At 42.2% G+C, this 20,593-nt stretch overlaps 1 protein-coding gene across 2 annotated transcripts in view; it reads left to right on the top strand.

Annotated features, from left to right (window-relative positions):
* The first annotated feature begins 5,120 nt into the window (after positions 1-5,120).
* Positions 5,121-20,593, top strand: part of BRINP2 (BMP/retinoic acid inducible neural specific 2) — a 109,583-nt gene continuing 94,110 nt past the window's right edge. For both annotated transcript variants that reach the window (XM_025366869.1, XM_025366879.1), the window contains exon 1: positions 5,121-5,969. The gene's annotated coding sequence lies outside the window, so the exon portion shown is untranslated. The remainder of the gene's footprint in view (positions 5,970-20,593) is intronic.

Here is a 20,593-nt window from a genome sequence, read left to right as displayed (position 1 = left end):
AGCACCCTGCGTAAGTATTCTGAAGAATAACACTACCACCACCAGCACCAAAACCCGTAGAAGATCTGTTCCCAGTAGTACTCAACAATGTTGCCTTTTAAAAATGATGACAATATGCAATAAACAGTGGTAGAAAAGTGACATTGTCTATTCTGAAATCTGACATTTAACTGAACTTTCTCTCACATGATAACCAATAACTTATTTCCAAAACGTGTCCCTCCGATGTTATTGGGTCAACGCTAACTTCAATACGAGGTGCTATGAAGACTGTGTTATTTGTAGTTCTCACTCTAGAAATATAATTCACTACTGGTCTAAAAGAGGACCCCTGCTTAAGAAACAATTACATTTTCATTCTACCTGATGTCAGTTTGTTGGCATATGTGAAAATATGTTCTTTAAAGGATAAAAACGCTTTTGCCATATATTTTACAAGGTTTAACTAATTGAATAGAGAAAATAAGCCATATTTAAGGCAATGTTAAAGTAGTGAAAGATCATTTACCACATATGCAAAGGAAAGAAGAACAAAGATACTTTATTAGTTAAGTTTTTATACCTAACTTACTTTATACCCAAGGCATCTTACCATGCAGCATTGCAAACTACTGTAAACTACTGTAAAAAATATGTACCAGCTAACGACCTTTTGAAAACTCATCCTCATCGTCATTGCTCCCCTAAGAGAAACCGAGTCAGAAAAAAACAGAATTATCTCTTTCATTCTGTTCTCCCTAGCATAAAACAATCTATTATTAAACTTATTTATGCAGGGTTATTTGCCATTGGATAATTATAGTGGATGCCAGGAAAACACCCTTGATACTAGAATGTGAGAAATGGCCTGTAAGTACTTGATCATGTGTTCATCCAATCTCTCATTTAACAGATAAGGAAATTGAGGCCCATGAAATAGTGATCTATCTTCTGTGGAGCTAAGACCACAAACAAGATTTCTTTGCCCACTGCTCTTTCCACTATATAGTTATGGTACACTAGGGTACACCCATGGATAAATCACTGGGCTTTATGGACCACAGTAATTAATTCAGCAAATGTTTCTGTACCTACCATATCATAAGCATTAGGCTTAGCACAGCCAGAAGAATACTCCTACTGCTTTTGAGTAGCATATAGTCTACCGTCACTTTGAAATCTTTCTTTCTAATTCTCTGAAGAGTCTTGAGTCACATTAGAAAGCCCAAGTGAATCACTTAGGGTTTATTTTCTAATAAGTCAATATCTAGTCTTCTTAAAATGTACATTGAGTTGGGAATAGTTGGTAGTTGGTATCTCAAGTCTTTCTAGACCTTCTCTCTCTCTGTAAATAAGAACCAAACAAAAGAAACTGTAGAATTTTCTTAAAGGGAATATATTATTCCAGGGTACTTGATTCCTGTAAAAATGGAAATAATGTCACATGGCCTTTTCTTAGGGAATTAAATACCTAGAGATGTGGATAAAGTTTGAAGTGCATAGAAACCAGGCCATCTCTAGTGCATGATGTTTCACATTTGAATGAGATGGGGGAAAATGTTATGCATCTCGATCATCACCTTTGTGTAGAGGCATAATGATACAGTGAAATTATAGAACTGGATTAAAGACTTAACTTCATAATATTCCTATTTGGAGATAAACTTGGACCATTCTTGTCTTTAGTTCCCCATCAACAAATGGGGCCAATCATCTCCGCTCACCCCTGCAGGTCACAGAAAATGTTTCTGACTTCCATCACCAAAGAGTAATGTTACTTGCTCTTGAATTTTATAAATACAGAATCTTAGAGTATATGCTCTCTTGTGTCTTAGTATTTTCACTCATCATTATGTCTGTGAGATTTATCCATGTAGTTCAATGTTTTACTGCTGTGTACTAGTGCATTACATGACTACATCGCATTTATTCATTCTCAGAAAATTTCTGTTCTTTAAAACACTATAAAAAGCAAGCTCTGTTATCTCCAATCTTCACTTTTCTCCTGAGGTACACCTTCGTGTATTTAAGTGCCAATGGCCTCTTTCCTCGACTATTAAAATAGATTTTGATTCCTTTCCCTCCTAGCAACATATTCTGTACACAACTACCAGGTTGATCTTCATGAAATCTCACTTTCATTATGTCATTCTAGTTTTTCTTTTTTCTACATGATAAAACTCAAACCTCATGGTTTAGAAATTTAAAAATCTTGTAAATCTCACACCGTTTGTCTAGATAGATTGCTCACTGCACAATATCTCTATCCTCCCACCACACACACACACACACAATCTCTCCACCAAATTAAAGTCTATTTCCTATTTTCACTCCTCCCGTAACATTCTGTCCGCCTGAAATGCAACACTCTTTATTCTTCAGATTGTCCCATCTCTCCAAGCCAATCTCCTGCTGCACCTATGCAGTGAGAACTTCCATCACTTCCCTTCCTCTAGCTCCATTCCCTAGGCATTTATTTACATCTCCCCCAACATCTACATATCTACACATATACATACACTCAGGAAAGCGACAGCTATTTCCTAATACAGGGTCTTAAATTCAATATTCTTATCTGCAAAACAGGAATAATACATAGTTTTGGGGGTGGTTGTGAGGAGGAAATGAGATTATGTATATAAAGAATGTGACACATTTTAGGCATTTAGTTGGTACTCAGTAGCGATAGTCCTTCCCACTATCACCTTATTCAGTTATTTTGGCAAGATAATAGGCTTCAGAGTCATCTTCAGGTGATTTTCTCCAGCGTAGTAGTCAAAGCAAATTAAGTAATTTATATTCCTTGGTGTTTTCCCAGAGGAAATGATTACATACATCCACCAAAAGACAAGCACAAAAACATTTATAACAAGTTTACTTAAAATAGCAAAAAAAAAAAAGAACACCCCAAATATCCATCAGGAGCAGAATGAAAAAATGTCATGTAGTCATGTAATAGAATGGGGCACAGCAATAAAACATGCAACTACATGACTAAATCTCAGAGACATAATGATGAGTGAAAGAATCAAGATACAAGAGTGTATACTCCAAGATCCTATATTTACAAAGTTCAAGAACAAGTAACATTAGTCTTTGGTTATGGAAGTCAGAATATAGTTATCTCTGGGGACTGGAGGATTTTAACTGAGAAAGTTCAGGAACATGCTTCCTGGGGTGCTGGAAATAAAGTGAGTAATGGTTACATTGATGCATATATAGGCAAAGATTCATCAAACTATATACCTGTGGCCATTCTTAATGCATATTCTGCCTCTTTAAAATTTTTTACATGGCTTCAGACTTTACAGGAGAAGAAAGCACAAGCAAGTTTTCTTTTTCAAGTTGTCTTCTTATCTGCCTTCACCTCTTTCCTCTCTCTTTTACAGATTTTGGAAATTTTAACTTTCTTTCCATTGAAATTAGCAATGTTCAACCCCTCTCTCCATTTACCCACTCCCTTGTGTTATTTTAACATTTCAGTGTGTTATCACTTGGGACAAGTTCAGTGGGTCTCTGTCTCTAGACATCACAAAAGTAAATAACTCAGCAGTTGGGTAGCAATATATTAGGCTTTCAGTGGCTCACTTGGATACTTTATTCTATACAGAGAGCTTAGGACCCTGTGGGACCACCATTCTCTGGCATGTTTTGTAGCTTAGGCAAACAGATACTTGCAGTATGCAGAAGGAAGTTCAAAGTTGTATAAGATACAGAGAAGAAAACATAGGTGAAAGTGATAGATGTGTGAGTCTGAGGGGATGAATAAAGAAAATTTCTAAATTTCTAAAATTTCTAAATTTTCTTTATTCATTCAGAACTTACAGCTACTTGATGCAATTTAGCTAATCTCCATGTGTACTTCTTAAACATTCATTAAATCTCTGCATACTTTTTTTCTAGTTCTTTACAAAATAATCTCTGATGTTGCTTTCCATTTAAGGAAACTAAATTGAAAGACTCCTCTCCCTTTCTGACTATATATTTATCTTCTTCATACTTCCCCCACCACACGACATAGCATGGATCTCCCAAGTTCCTTCCACAGCTCCAGTCCCCAGCTCTTCCCTTGAATTGGATTTCTCTTCAACTATTACTCTCTTTCCCATGCTTTTGCCAAAATCTAGTTTAGTACACTAGTTAGTGGGACATATTTCAGTTTTGTACCCTCATGAGGACATCAAAAATACATACTTCACACTTCAATGTAAAGTTAATATTTTCTTCCCTTCTCATTTCCTCCCTTTCCCCTGCACCTCCCTCTCTTTTTTCCTCCCTCCCTCTCTCTCAATTCACAGGCCCAGTAACAGCACCTGCTTCACAGAAACAAGGCTGGTCCTGTTCTGATTTCTCTAGTCTTCCTTTAAAAACTAAACGGAGATGCACAGTCCCTCTTCCTGACACACACAGAAGTGAAAGAAGACACAGAGGGAAAACACCACAGGCAAAACAATTCCCTTTTTTGGAAGGACATTTTTAAAACTTAATCTCTCCCCAGAAACCTGAAGTTCTCCTCTTTGCCTTTGTCCTTACAGTCCTGGTGTGGGGACAGAATGTTTCCTGATTTAGCTGTCCTGGCCTCTAAATCTCTTTCACTCTCTAGCCATCTTACTGGGTTCTTGCTCTCTTTTACCTCTCTCCCCCCTTGGATCTCGTGTGTGTGTGTGTGTGTGTGTGTGTGTGTCTGTGTGTACTATTTCTCACTTGGGGGCTCATTTCTAATTAAGTAATCCAAGAGGCTAAAAAATGCACAAAACAACCAAATAAAACCTCAAATTAGATGGGAAATGGCTCAGATGGGTCCCAGTCTCTGGGAGTTCTAGTTAAGCAAGCAAACAAAATGGGCTGGGACAAATGATTATTGTAACTCAGGAAGATTAGAAGAAAATGTAATTAGCTCCCCAGCTACTTCTTGTTCCCCAGCCTTCTTAAGAGTGTCGAACACCCTACCCGTGAATGCACCCAAGGCTTCCTTATCCACACCAAAAAGTCCCCACTGCAACGCTGGGAGGGTTAACAGAGCTGGTACCCCAGCCTGCCAGCTCACCAGAGGAGACAGCGGTGAAGCTCAGAGCCCGCCCCCTGCCAAGCCGCCCAGCCAATGGGCACCTGTGGGGAGTGTGGCGCTGTGTCCCATTGGCTGCCAACCTACGTGCATAAGAAAGAAAGAGAGAGGCAGGCAGGGCAGCATTGTTATCTTAAGACACTCATCTGGTGTCTGAGTCTGCAGGTGACACTGCTTAGGTACAGAGCGTGGAGTCGGAGCGGGGACGCGCCGGGCTGCAGCTCTAAGATGCAATCCGCCTGCCTCGCAAGCTGCTCGCCGCTGCGCTGGCAGCGCCTACGCTGAGCTCGGAGGATCTCGTTAGGACTTGCCCAGGGATGTGCACCTGCCGTGCGCTCCGAGGTCAGGGGCAGGTCTGCAGGCAGCCAAGGGAGCGGTGAAGCCGGAAGACCTGTCTCTGCCCATGTGCAAGTCTGTGATTTCGGGTGAGAGAGCTGGTGGGTGAGTCTCTTTAGAGTTGGAAAGAAGGCAAAATCTTGGGTTTCTCCTCGGCGGAGGGACAGGGGGACTCCCCCAGTTGGGTCTTGCACTTTCCTTACCTCTCCCACCCTGCGTGCGCCGCGGTTCAGTGCCCAAGCCCCACTTCAAAGATGCTCTGGGAGACCAGGATCCCGGCTGCTCAGCGGGAAGGCAGCAGGCAAGTGGTCTAACGTTGGCGGCGGTGGCAGCGGCGGCGGCACCGACAGTAAAGCGGGGAGCAAGAGAATTTGAAAAGAGACATCCGCTCCCTCTCACACGCTGAGGGGGAGGCATTCGCGTTTCCCCAAATGAGAAAGAGCCACAAGAAATCATGAAGTAAAAACTTTGGAAAGCTGCCACTGGAGATGTTGCACAAAAACCTGGAATCTTTTAGGAGTCTCCTCCCTGTCGTTGAAGGTTTGGGGAGCAGCTGATACAGCAAGGAGGGCTCTTGCAAGGATTCAAGGTAACAGTGCAGGGTTTCGGTGATTTTTCTCCCCTTTTTCATTGTCCTTTTTGGTGTGTCCATTGGTAAAGGGACCATTTGGCTCTCATACAACCCTCTTGCCCTAGTGCCTGGCAGTTGCAGGCAGAGGGAATGATGACACCTCTCTTAGTTGCTGTCTTGTGGAGCTGAGCAATGGACTTTGGGGTTGAGTGAGAGATCGCTCTGGTATTGCCTCCTGGTGTTGCATGGCTGTCACAGGGTTTGGGCACCCTGCCTGACCTATATTGCTTTTGCCTGGTTTAAGTCCTCAAAGTTAGTGCAACTCCTATTAGCTTCAGAAAATGCAATAGGGCTGCATAATTGCAGAAGATGATGAGGACTTTTGCCTGCCCAGCTGACGCTGAGAGGTTCATTATGTTTGGGAAGGACCCCAAAGAGCGGAAGTTATAATGCATGATATCTATATAATCGTGCTCATAGAGCCCTATGGCATGTTTCCCATGCGCATGCAGTCAGGAAAATAAAATTCCAAACAGTGAACCCTGTAGGTTGCAAATAGTCTCCCCAGAGTGGTGGCAGAAGCCCCATTGATTGAGTTGAGCCTGGCAGAGCACTGGAGACACTAGGGAAGAACACTGATGTGCTGAAAGGTGGGATGTGCTGGTATCATCTAGCAGATCTCTCTCTCTGTTTCTGTGATCATCTGGGTACACTGTCGAATGCTGCCTGTGGTGTGTGTGTATGTGTGCTTGTGCTCACAGCTGTATGCAGGAAGCAGGCTGCCCACAGAAGAACCAAGCATGTGCAGCACCCTGCCCAAACCACGGATGCCTGGAGTGTTCCTGCCTAGTAGGAACATGAACTTGTGAGCTGTTTTTCCAGCCCAGAGGACTTTTCTCCTCGCCAGGCAGTCCCTCTGCATGGTACATATTTATCCAGGGTATATAGACCTAAGCCAAATATTAACTAATATTCAAGCGAATGCACTGTAACGTGATTGAACAGACCCCTCTGTAAAGAACTGTGTGTGTGCTCTTTGCAGTCCTGGGAGCAGGGTGCTAGGAGCAGAAACAAATGTTTTGTTAGAAGGATAACAATTATAAAAGTCCAAGCTTATAGTTGGGTAATCTGGGCCTTATTCAGCAGGGACAGTGTTATATCAGCATAGACCAATCAGAGGGATAAAAGGTAGAGTGTAAGTCAAGTATTTCTGCCTCTGTCCTTCTCCAGACATGTGCATGTTGAAGTGACTCTCTCTGACCATGCTAGCTAAAATACATGCAATGCCAGTATTAACCAAGCAACTCAAGTATTTTACCAAATCCCCTGGGGGGCAGTCTGATGACATCAGACAACAGCAAAGTGATGCTGGAGTTTGTGTGCTTTCCCTCCTGACTCACACAGTTGTGTGTATGTTATTTGTTTAAGGCATGACCCCCTGGAGTCCTCCTTCACCCAGAATAAGTTGTTTTGCAGCACTGAGGGCATGACCAAGAAATGCTGCTACAATGATCCTGTCTTATCAATATCAGAGCTGCTGCCTACTCTAGGAAAAGATGCATGCCTTGCTTTTTTGAGAAGGATATGATTTGAAAAGGCACAGAGCATGTATATTGTGAAATGTTTGAGAGAAAGGAAGCAAATGTCACACCATAGTCTCCCCTTCTGGAGGTCAGCTGGCTCCAAAGTGTTTGACAGCTGGGCTGCAGCCATGGAGAAGACAAAGCATTCTTGACTCTTACTTCCCCTCTTCACCAAAAATGGAGCTGGCTTTGTCTCCTAGAATGGAGTGATGTGTGCTGCAGTGTGGGCACAAGAAAGGAGGTGAGAAAAAAACGGCTGGGGAAGGAGGAAGGTTCCTGCTCTGTCAGCATGGGGCTGGTCTCAAAGATGGGGAGCATCTTCTCTTTTTGGCCCTCAAAGTTATCTTCTAGGTGCTCCTTTCTGGCCTCCTGACAGGTTGTTTACTGAGCAAGGCCAAAGGGCAAAGAACAACCCTGCGTCCTCACCTTCTCCTGATCCCCTTTCCCAAGACACAGGCTAGCCACTGGGGAGTATCGCAGAAAAATGATACACTCCTTTGAGGCACTGCTCTGAAATCCCTCCCCAACTCACAAACAAGAGGTAATCTGGAGGGACTTGAGACATCTGCGTGGGCACTTTCTGCTGACTGGGATGCTTAGTTGAGGTTTCCTGGTTAGTGTTTTGTTTTCCCCACTGCGCAGTGTATTTTTGGCGATTCGACTCTTTCTCTTAAATAATAAGACCTTGCATACATTTTATGATGGCATCTTCTTCCGAAGGGCTGAGAGCACTTTACAGAGCTCATTTAATTAATCCTCACACAGCTTATTGTCTCATTTTTATCTTTGATTACCCTAAGAAGTAAAGCTAAAATGATTTCAACCCCCTTCTTGGAAAAGAGAGGGCAGAGAACCTCAGAAAGAGGAACTGCTTTATGCAGGGTCACGCAGCACTTAAGGGACACTATGGAATGGGATCCGAGTCTCATCACTCTTGAACCAACCCCAGACTCCATGGGCTTCTTCTAAGGAATAGTTTGATTTTAGTAATTATAATCTGAATTAGTTGTTCTGTACTTTATAAGGATGGAGATTTACAATGACACAGGGTTTCTCCTCTGGGACTAACTTAAAAGCCGTGAAGAATAAAAGTCTTATAGGCCTTTGCCCTTGCCTTCAGTGATCTTGCAGTCTAGTTAGGAAACTAGGCTCACATCTGACAAAAGGGAAATGACAACGTAGGTTCTAAACAGCAATTCAGTACCAGAGAATTCACAAGGCCGAACTAGTTCATCTGTGATTGATATGTACAGATAGTGAGAACTATCAGTATTCAAAGGAAGGAGAATTTGAGTTGAGCCATGAAGGATGGGGTGGGATTTGTTTGGATAGAAAGAATGAGGGAAAGGGTTCTAACTGACAGAAATAATAACTGCAGCACTGTTGGGAAGGTTGGAAACTTCGAGGCTTGCTTGATTCCTTGGGCCACCTCTTTTCTTGCATTCTGAAAATACTATACACCTGGTTAAATTATTATTATTATTATTATTATTATTATTTGAGATGGAGTCTCGTTCTGTCACCCAGGCTGGAGTACAGTGGCGCGATCTCGGCTCACTACAAGCTCCACCTCTCAGCTTCACGCCATTCTCCTGCCTCAGCCTCCCGAGTGGCTGGGACTACAGGCGCCCACCACCATGCCCAGCTGATTTTTTGTATTTTTAGCAGAGACGAGGTTTCACCGTGTTAGCCAGGCTGATCTCGATCTCCTGACCTCATGATCTGCCCACCTTGGACTCCCAAAGTGCTGGGATTACAGGCGTGATGGTTAAAATTATTTTAAACATATATTGGTCTACAGGAAGTTGCCCTAGAACCTAGGCAGGGTGCTCTGGAATGCTGGGCATCTAATTAGACGTTGAAAATTGCCTGGCCTTCCACCCATCCTCAAGTCTAATCTATATATTGTGGGAAAAGTATTGCTCAACCTCAGAGAGCTTATCAATATCATATCAAAAAACCTGAATGAGGATATTGTGGACAAGCAAGCAAATTTTAAGAGAACACACACACAAAATTCTCATATTTTAGAATCAGAATCTCCTAAGAGAGAGCCTTGATTTTCCTCCATTTCCTATTTCTCCACCCAAATGTTCCTCCTGGGGTTTTCTTAGAGCTGGCAAAATGCCAAACCCCTTAGGCATTTATCACTGAGAGGAGATTTTCAATCTTAAGATTCTTGAGCATGCCCATGCACATAACCTCTTGTCTCCCCTTCTCTCTCCCTTTTAATAAAACATACGCTGTAGCAGTCACTAAGGAGGAGACCACGGAAAAGCAGGGAGGGGTGGGATGCAGTGTTGCCTGAAGCTGTACCACAGGGTACTGTGCTTGCTCAGCTGGGCAGGACGGGGAAAGGCAGCCGGCCAGCCTGGGCAATGCCAAGGAAGGGCCCACCAGGAGAGAGCTGTGACCAGCCAGCCACACACATTTGCTCCCACAGTGGGCATCTCTCCCAGAGGAAAGGTCAAGGCAAAGCACAGGGCCTGCGAGAGGACTGGTAACACAATCACGCTGGTCATTGGTCTTCACAAGGTTTGGGACGTTTTTCAGGCTGCAGGTCACCGATGGCTTGGGTGGCCCCATTCCAATATAGAAGAAGTTCCCACTGAGCATGAAAGTGGAAAGGATTACCTAAAGTCACTCCATAATTGCTCCCAGGTCAAAAGTAAAACTCCCAAGAACCCAGTCTGTTTGGTTGCTTAGCCCTAGGAGTTTATTCAGGGAACAGGTCTCAAAGGACATTACTTTCCCTTGAAAATCCTTCCCTGAACCTTGCTGTCACCCTTGTTTCCTGTGTTAAATGACTGTGCAGCTGGACTGTGGGCATGATGCCTTTTCTCTTTACTATTCAGAAGCATCCACTGCTATATTTGGGGGCTGAGTAGAGATCCGGGCCCAAGGGCATGTGGTTAAGAGTTGTGAATTAAAGTCTCTTCTATCTAGAAAGGAAGAGACAGACAGCTGAATTATGCTTCAAACTGGGGGCTACGGTAAACCAGTCTCGTCTGACCAATTAGGATGCAGGTCAGCCCCTCTTTAAATTGTCACTCTGTCATGGAGAGAGAAGTAAAGTTGAGTAGCATTAACACAGCATGGAATCATCAACAGCCAGTCCCATTATTCCTCTTACTGAGGCTCACATGAAATGCAAACATTTCTGGAATTCTGGATTGGGCAAAGGGAGAAGACAATTTGGTACTTTACAGGACTAAGCTCTAGGCACTTGCCAATATGATAGCATATTGGCAACATGTGGGTCTTGAGCACTTGAAATGTATGCTGTAAATATAAAATAGGCATTGGGTTTGGAATACTTGATTTGAAAAGAAAAGCAATGTAAAATATCTCATCAATATTTTTAATCTTCATTACATGTTAAAAAGATAATATTCTGAATATATTGAGTTAAATCAAATATATTAACATTAGTTTTACCCATTTCTTTTTTACTTTTTAATGTGGCTACTAGAAAAGTTAAAATTATGTAAGTGGCTGGCATTATTATTATTATTATTATTATTATTATTATTATTGGATAGTGTTAGCAAAGGCCTTGCAAAGTAGTGACAGGTTAATGGGGAAAAGGCGCAGAGGCATGAAATAGGAGGAGTTAGAGACATTAAAAAGAGAAAGAACATGGAGGGAGGGGTCAGGAGCAGCCCAGAGCGAGCCTTAAGGCATGTATTTCTAAAATTTCAAGTCAAGAAGGGCACAAATAGCATAGACCAACCTATATTTATTTGAAGATGGACCTTGTTAACTGTAATTAAGCCCACCCAAAGCCTTTGGGAAGCATTGCAGCTCTCAGCTCACATACAAAGAATGAACCGGTGGGTGGCTTGGTAATTTTATCTTAATATTTTCGAGTTTTTGAATGACAGTAGAAATAGCCAAGTAACTAATCTTTAGGGTCTTACTCCAAAGTGTGAGGACACAATAGTGGGATCAGCTGGGTATGTCTGTCTTTCAAATTCCCTCCTTTCTTCTCATCTCTACCACGTTATGATCATTCCTTGTGAGAGCTTTTTGTTTTCATATCAGATATGTTGATAGTGTGGTGGGGAGAAAGAAAGGCACGGCCATGTATTAAAGATTATTTTGTGAAATAATTAGCTGGGTGTGGTGGTGCAAGTCTGTAATTCCAGCCGCTTGGGAGACTGAGGCAGGAGAATTACTTGAACTCAGGAGGTAGAGGTTGCAGTGAGCTGAGATTGCGCCACTGCACTCCTGCCTGAGCAACAGAGCAAGACTCTTTCTAAACCAAACAAAACAACAACAAGAACAAAATTTGTGGACCAAGAAGAAGAATGGGAAGAAGACACAATAATTGAATTTTTAAAAATTACAGATTTGAATATTATAACTCATTCATTGTCATTATTGTCATTCACTGCAATAAGTTTGGCCACAACTTGAACTCATATTTGCTTATCATTCTATAGTTCACAAAAGGTTTTCACAAGCTTTTTCTCACTTGATTCTCATTCAAAGTTTTTCATAACCTGCCCCAAGTTACCTTTGTTACTGTATTTTCTAATCCTTCTCTATTTACTTCATTCAATCTTGCTTAATCAAACTACTCTACTGACTGTTCGTACACGTTAACCACATAAAAGAGGGATTATTACCTCTTTTATTTTCAGTTTTATCATCTATAAAAGTAAAAAATAATAATGCTAGATCTCTCAATGGGTTATTCTAAATGTTAAGTAAGATAAAATAGGTAAGGTGCCAAACATAGTTTCAGGTACATTGTAGATACTCAACAAATGTTAACACTCTTTCTTACTAAAGGCCTTCACTTTGACATTACCAAGATTAAAATTCAAAGCTAAACTCAGTATGCACCAGTTCACATCCCAAACTATTCCTTTCCCCAAATTCCTGCTTTGGTTAAAGGTACCAAAATCCACCTGACTTCCAGAGGGATAATGAAGAAATGTAAATTGTCCTGGGCTCTGCTTTCTCTCACACTGCCCCTACATGCAATGAATCCTCTAGGCTTGACAGGGTCAACAGCATAATGATTTCTCAAAGCCATCCTCTCCTCCTCACCCCTCCTGCCACTCTCTGATGCCAGGCTCTCATCCTTCTCTCCAGCATCTTCCCAGGACTTGATCTCTGTATCTCTTCCCTTGAAGGCTAGCCAGTCCAGTCTCTTCCCTGCAGCCAGGAGGATCTTTCAAAACGGTAAATTTGACCATGCTTTTCCTCTTACTGTAATTCTCCAGCGACTCCCCACTACTGTCAGAATAACAAGTTGCTTAGCATAACAAACAGGAGCTCCTTCATGAGGTGGTCCAATAACCTCTCTGTGCATCTTTCCTACATCCTGCTTCTCACAGCAGCCACTTCAAACACCAGGCAACTCCCTCAGCACTCTGGAACCTTAGAGGTCTTGAATTGTTTTCATGCAGAATCTTCCCCTGTCCTATTCTCTGCTTCTTGAAGGGTTACTGAGCTTCAAGACTCTGTAAATAGTATCCCTCTGTGAAGTCTTCTCTGAGACTCTGGGACAGAATTAATTGCCTCCCCCTCTAGACTCCTACACATCTTGTTCAAATTCTGTTTTTGCTCTGTACTCACCACACCATTCTGACTTGTTGATATGGCCATCTCCTGCACCAAGCAGCAGGGCTGGGATCGAGACTCTAAGACATACTTCTCTGAAAATATTTATTGAGTATATTATTAAGAGTGTGTAGTGCTGGGTCATATTCCTGGGCATTGAGGATTCAGCAAACAGCAACACAGATAAAAGATCTGCCCTCAAGTTGCGTCCATTCTAGACAGAAGATATGATTATAGTCATGATAATCATGGTTATTATGGACATTGCCGATAATAGCTAACACTTTAATAGTACTTAAGTGTCAGGCAGACACCGTACTAAAGTTTTACACAAATAAACTCATTTGATCCTGTAAGGTAAGTAGGTTTGTTATTTTATAGATGATGAGTTGAAAGCCCAGAGAGGTTAAGTAACTTGCCCAAGGCCACACAGCTAGTAACTAGGGGAGCTGGCATTCTAATCAACTTTAGACCCCGAGTCCACATTCTTTATTACTATGGTATCCAGAAAAATAACAATATAAACAAATAAATAATTTCAAGTGCTGATAATGAAGAAGATAAAATAGAGTATTGTCAGAGAGAGTGACTGAGGCATTGGTCAGGGAAAGTCTCTTAGAGAAAGTAACATTCAAATTGAGGTGTAATTTGTCAATTGAGAAAAGGAGAAATTCTAGAGTTGGATCTGGGAATCTAAAGAGGAGAAAAATTGTTTCTTCTATGTAACCAAGACACTAGCTGCTGTGATGTTTACCTCTCACTGCTGGAGGTACCACACTCAAGCCTGGATGGTCTTGGGGTACAGCAAATAGCCCAAATGTTCCCAAACCTGTCCCCTATAAATCTGCTTGTCCCTCCTGTTCTTTTGGGTTAAGACATATCTCAGAAGGTGTCCAGTATGGGGCATCCTACAAGGGTGGGAAGCATGGTACACACACACTCTCTCACACACATACACCTGTTTTGCTGAACCACTTTATTTCACTTCTCTCCTGTGAACAACGTGTCACTCAGAACCTTAGCAAAGTGACAGACAGAGGCAGAGCAAAAGGGCTGGGGACAACCCAGAGGCATGAGTAAAAGGGGAAAAGACAATTATTTTTTAACAAGATGGGAAGTGAATTGAACTGGAGGGAGAAATAGGAATTTGATCAAGGAAGGGTGTGTGGAGGGGGTTGATTCTGAGATGCTGGCAGTGTTCTGTTTCTTGACCTGAGGGCAGGTTTGCTCTACAATTTTATATCTACACACACACATCTATACACACATACATACTTATGTATTCACATACACGCACACCCCGTATATACACAAGCATGCATCTATACCTTCTGAATGAATATCTCTTATAATAAAAGGTTAAAGAAATTATTTGGTGAGCAGATGAAATGGGTGGGACAAGTTCATACATATTTAATATACTCCCAATGCCTATTTTATGATAAAAATTGTACTAGGTTCATTTTTACTTATATTATCTCATTTAATTTTTATTACAACCTTATGAAGTAAGTGTCATTTCTGTTTTGCATATGGAAACTGAGGAAGGCAAAGGATAGAGGAGCAACCAACATTCAGACTCTGGGCTTTTGCCCCTGCACCATGCCCTCTGCCTTCTACCCTGGGTGGCTCTGAGGGTCAATGGGGTGGGTGACTTTTGGGTGAAACAAACCTGGGCATCAATCTGGTCATGGTCACTTACCCACTGTGTGACCTCAGCTATGTGTGACCTGTACCAGCCTCAGTATCCCCACCTAGCAAAATGGATATTACACCTTACGTTGCGCAAAAACTGTAAAGATTAAAGACAATGATTGACAAATAGCAGAGTTGAGCATCCTTAAGCTTGAAGGAAAAGGTTTCCCTGAATTATACAAGGACACATTCACAGTGGTTTTCATCTCTCAAAAAAGCAGTGGAAGACTTTAATCAATAAACCCTTACCTAGAAGTCCAATATATAAAGCAGATAAAAGGGCAGCTCTCTGGTTGGAGCAGGCCTAGGGGGTCTGGAGCTCTGCCACCTGTTTCTTCTCTTTCCTCATCCACAGGTGTTTGCCAGGGCAACTCCTTGGAACCTAAAGGTATTCAAAACACATTGAAAACCGCTGCAGAAGTCCTTTGAAAAGCAAAACTTGTGATTCATTTAAAATCACAGATAATATATTAAAACTGATTTTAAAATATAAGACTTTCACTAACCCAGAAACATCTGCGAAGTTCTGTGAGACTAGGACCAATCACTGTTGTTCTCCCTTGTTCTCAGTAATTGAAAATGCAAGGAGTTCAATGTCTATGAATAAGCACCTGCTGTGTGCCAGGCACTGTACTGGATGCTGAGAGTATGCACTGTAAGATCTCTTTCAAGTCTAACAACTCTCTATGAAGTAGATACTATTATTCTCGTTTTGAAGATGAAAAAATAAAATTGGTACAGAGAGGTTAAGTCAATTACCCAAGATCTCACACCTGGTGAGTAGTGGGGTTGGGATTCAAACCCGCGTTGCAGAATGAATTAGAAAGCCAGAATTCTGCCATCAACTCCTGCAGCCTCTTCAACAGTGGATTGGGAGGAATGGTGCCTCGCTCAAAGTTTTGTACTTTTTCCAAGTACTCCTCAGTTGTGATTTTCTTTTTCTTCTGTTTTCATTAGGGCACCCAGGTCTCCCAGAACGAAGGCAGCGGTCCTCCCTCGCGGGGAGCCCCAGCCCAGGGAGGGCAGAGCTTCAGGCCCAGCTGCAGCCGGGAGCTGGTGACTGGGGCCTGCCCTGTCGCTCACTCGGCTTCATGCCCCATCCCCACCACGAGGCTGCCGGGCTGAGAGCGCGGAGACTCCTGCTGGGCTGTAGTCTGGCAGCTCCGGGGACTGGGTTTACTGGAAGTGTGAGGTGGGGATGCAGAGGGAAGCCCTTGAAATCCCCTTGAGACATAGAAATACCTAAGCACTCAGGGAGGACTGTGGGGGCAGCTAACGTCTGCCTCCCCCTTACTCGGTGTTCAGCCATTTATCATCAATACGTCGTTAGGCAGGAGCAGGGGCAGGTGGCTGACTGGTGTGCCGGCGGGTGGCGGGGTCTTGGGAGGCGCCCTGCACGCGCCTCTTCTTTCTGAAATCTCCAACCTTTGGGATTTGAGCCGCGAGGGACGGCGGAGCAAGGGCAGCCTCCTCCAGAAGCCTCGGGGCACTAGAGACCCCTAGAGGCGAAAAGCTGTGTTACAAGCCCCTGGCAGCGGAGGCGCAGGCGAGATTCTTGCCCCGGAGGTTGCCGAGGAGTGACCGGTACCTTTCCTAAAACCCTTACCTGTAAGTACACTCCCGCAAGCTCGAAAGGGACAGCAGGGGACCCGTGTGTGTGTGCGCGTGTGCGGAAAAGGAGTGGGGAGGGACAGTTACATTTGCAGAAGCAATCCTGTCTGGAACTAAGCTGATTAGCCCTGGTCCCGTCCCTCCCTCCCTGCCCCACCCCTCCCATCCTCCCTTAGCTACCCGCCGGCGCCTCACTCAGACCCTACAGCAACCCAGAGACTGCCCTCCTTGGCAACTCCCCACCACCTCCATCAAGATAATATCCTTCCCCCAGGGCCCTTCACACCTCTCAGTAACCTGATCAACTAATTTGTGTTAAGGTATTAATGACTAATAATGATTTAATGTGCTGCCCTCCCAATTAACACTGGAGCATTTCAAAAGAGAAATTTACAGATTTTAACCCAAGTGAGACATGGTGCTTTTCCTTTTTGAGAGGAATGGTAGGCCCTTCAAAACGAACGATACAGACAGCTGCCGATTCTTTAGATTGTTTATATACGCTGCATCACTCCTGAGCTTAGCAATGTTTGGAGGCTTTATGCAGAGGCTCAAGCAGAATTTCCCAAAGAGGGCTGCTCTGATCTACAACCCTTACAGAACGCGCCAGTACAGCCTTAATGAAGAGAAGAAACCAGGTGCCTCAATACCGTGTCTTTAGAAGTTTCGATGGTTTTTTTTGCTCACACATGTGACAACATAGTCATTGAGAGAAGATACTCAGGCATGGTGAACTTGGGGTCAAGTCTTTAGCAGGCTCTGCTATGTACCATGTATTTGATCTTGCCAAATTACTTTACTACATTAGCTTCAGGGTGCACATCTGTGAAATGGATGTGGTACAACTCACTTCACAGGGTTAGAGTATGAAATGAAATAATGCAGAATTAGCACTCATCAAGTCTGATATATAGAGTTCTCCATAAATGACAGTTCTTTTTATTAAACTTAGTGTTTTTTTGTTTTTGTTTTAATTTTCGCCCTGTCTCAAACTCTCAGTGCAGGGCAGCATGTAAATGCTGTATTTATTTATTATTTAAAAGCAGGGTGAAGCAATCCAGCCTTCTAGGTGTGGTTGGTTTGGTAATGAACTAGATTTCTTTCCAGGTGATGGCAGTGTATGAGCTTTTTTTGATTGATTGATTATTTTTCTGCTTGTTTTCTTTAAATGTATCTCACAAATGCAGTGAGCAAAATGGATTTGGCAGTGACTTTAAAAGACTTAATGTATTTTGGAAAGAAAAAAAAAAGCCACAACAAAAACTGGTTTGTTTTTGTGATATATGGTTCATGTGATATGACAAAAATCCATTTGTATGCTTAGGAAAATTGGCTAATTTTAAAACAGTTGACACATGCCATATGCATATAGAGTAATGATGGATTTTGCTCAGGCAAACAACAGAAGAACACAGGACCAGCAATATCTTTGTTAGGGCTTTAGTTGGTTAAATTCTTATTTGATGGGCAGATCTGCCCCATGTAGGAGAGGAGAGTGACAGGAAAAAATGGACTCATCATGGCCTCAGGTGATGGAATCAGATATTTGATCACAGAGATACTAAGCTTAGGACACAGACACTGTGTTTTCATTAAATCAGTGAGAAGAAACTTGGGAATGTACCAATGTAGCAAGCTTATGTTCAAGAAAGCAAACAGTTTATGAAGATATTTTCTGGATAAAAGGCGTGGATGGTGCAAAGGATACTGAACTGGTGAGCCATCATGTTAAACTTTCCCTGGTCATTCTTCCTTTTGGAGACATGAATAATTTTTGAACTTCAAATACTGTTTATAATGTGCTTTGGGTTCCTCTGGTTTACAGTTCTACATAAATCACACTGAAAAGGGAATCCCACATATTTTCGATTACTGCTAGTTAGGGAAAAGAGACTGCATATGAAAGTAAGGTGCTACAAAGATGGCACATTCAATGAGAAATAATTATGAAACCTTTTTTTAAGGAAGAGACAAGTGCTCTATTTTCTTTGTTTCCTTCCACTTTCAGTTCCCCCTACACATCAACCAGATACCCAGCTCCTTATAGGCCATTGGTATGTAATCTACTCGACTCAAAAAAGCATTTGGCTTTTACTTTATTTTACTTTATTTCTTTCAAGGCATGATTTAATTAGTGACTACGGAGAAAAAAAAGCTGAACAGCTTAGAGGAGGTTTATGGTTAGGTTTGTAGGACTCAGCAATTTGACATTCTAATCCTGTTATTTCTCACCTTAAACTGAACAGAGTCAGCAGGGTTTTTTCCCCATAATTCATCCAGTTATTAGGTCTCCTCTCCCCGCTTACTCTTCACCCTCATCCTTTGCTTCATCTGATTTTTTTGTGTATGCAGTCCTCTACTACATGGTTCTCCCCAGCCCCACCCCAACTCTCAGGATAGCAACAAACAAACAAAACCAATATCTTGATGGCTCATTCATGACTGAGCCATCTAGAAGATAAATTCTTTCTCTCCCTACTCTGATTCCTAGAATGAGCCATCTATCTCTCATGTGAACTTGACTTCTAAGATGACTGCAGCCTAGGTTCTACAATGATGCAAAGAGGCCAAGTACTGTCTGCTTCCCTTTTTAATTATAAACTGTAAACATTTTGAAGGTAGAGCCTGAGTCTTTTTTTTTTTTCTTTAACCATTTTTTCCCCCAGCTCCCTGGCTCAATACTGAGCACAGGGATGACATTTATGTTTATGCAGTTAAAAATAAAACAACAAAAACCCCAATACCTCATCATCTACCCCACCACACCCATTTTCATTAAGATATGGGTTACTAGAAAGTTAACAAAACTATCTTTCCTGTTAAGGATAGTGTTCAGGATTTCAAATGTATACATTGCAAAATTAGGGATGTGTTTCCTTTAAGGCAGTGGTTCTCAAAATGCAATGTGCACCTGGGGAGCTTATTAAAATGCAGAATCCCCAGCCCCTCCTCCATAGAATCTGATTCTGTAGGTCTTGTGTGAGATTCAGAAAACTGAATTTTAACAAACAGATGATATACAGGCCACACTTTGAGAAATATCATTTTAAGGCAATCCAAATGAAATGTTACCCATACTCAGTTTGGTAGAATGTTAATGTCGCCTAAGTGGGTAATGGTTGTCATGTTGCAAAAAAAAGGTTCGGAGATTAGAAAAGTTGGAGAACGTGCCCTCCTTGCCACCCATCCCCTCATAGGCACTCAGAGGTTCACAACGCACTTATCACATTAGAGGGGTCTGAAAAGGTCTGCAATAAAGAAACATGTTTTATCTTTGTTTAGCCAAGTATTTCCAATATATCTTGACCATGAAACTTTTTTTGATCTTATTGCCAAACACCTATTAAATATTAATGAATTTTTTATGGAAAGTACTGCCATAAGGGAAAGGGAACCACCTACAGGAGGAGGGTGATATTGCAGCCCAGCCATATTATCCCTATTAAATTTCCAGAGGAGAGAATGAACAAAGTGCATGCAGAGTTGGGGGAGAATCACTAACCATGTGGAATATCTTACAGCCTGAAGAAGTATTTATAAACAAACATAATCATTCTTTATTGAGCATTTAATATTGATCAGGCACTAGTCTATGTTTTTAATATGTATTAACTTATTTAATTCTCAGAACAATCCTATGAGTCAGACAGTTGTATTATTCCCATTTTACTGAAGAGGAGACTGAGACACTGAAAGGCTTATAATTCCCTAAAGATCACAAACATAGGAAGTGATAGAGTGGAATTTGAACCCAAGCAGTGTGCCTTGAGAGCCTACCCTGTTCACAGCTCTATCAGACAGCCTCTCCTCTAGTAGCAGTGTTCTGGAAATTACTGCCAGTGAGGAGCGAGCTCCCAATAGACATAACCTGTTCCGGAGCTATGCTGTCTCAATGCCGCAGGATACTTCTTTATACATGAGGGCCTGTGATCATTGCCCTTTATTCATCAGATAATTTATTATAATGACTGCCTGAACCTCTGAAAGATTTTGCTGTACTTAAACACAAAATATGCTTAGCAAAACAACCTGACAAGGATGATTCATGGATAGCAATTAGGTGCAGAATCCTGTGCCTACCAAATCCCAAATTGGGTTGAAGATCTGGCCATCCTGCTGACAACTTGATATGGAATACAGTAGGCTGGCCCTTGTCACTCCACCCTACTCTCAACCCTC

This window comes from Theropithecus gelada, chromosome 1 (genome assembly GCF_003255815.1).
Source record: "Theropithecus gelada isolate Dixy chromosome 1, Tgel_1.0, whole genome shotgun sequence".
Taxonomy (NCBI): Eukaryota; Metazoa; Chordata; class Mammalia; order Primates; family Cercopithecidae; genus Theropithecus; species Theropithecus gelada.
Note: the sequence above shows the minus strand (reverse complement) of the source record. Positions and strands in the feature narration are given on the sequence as shown.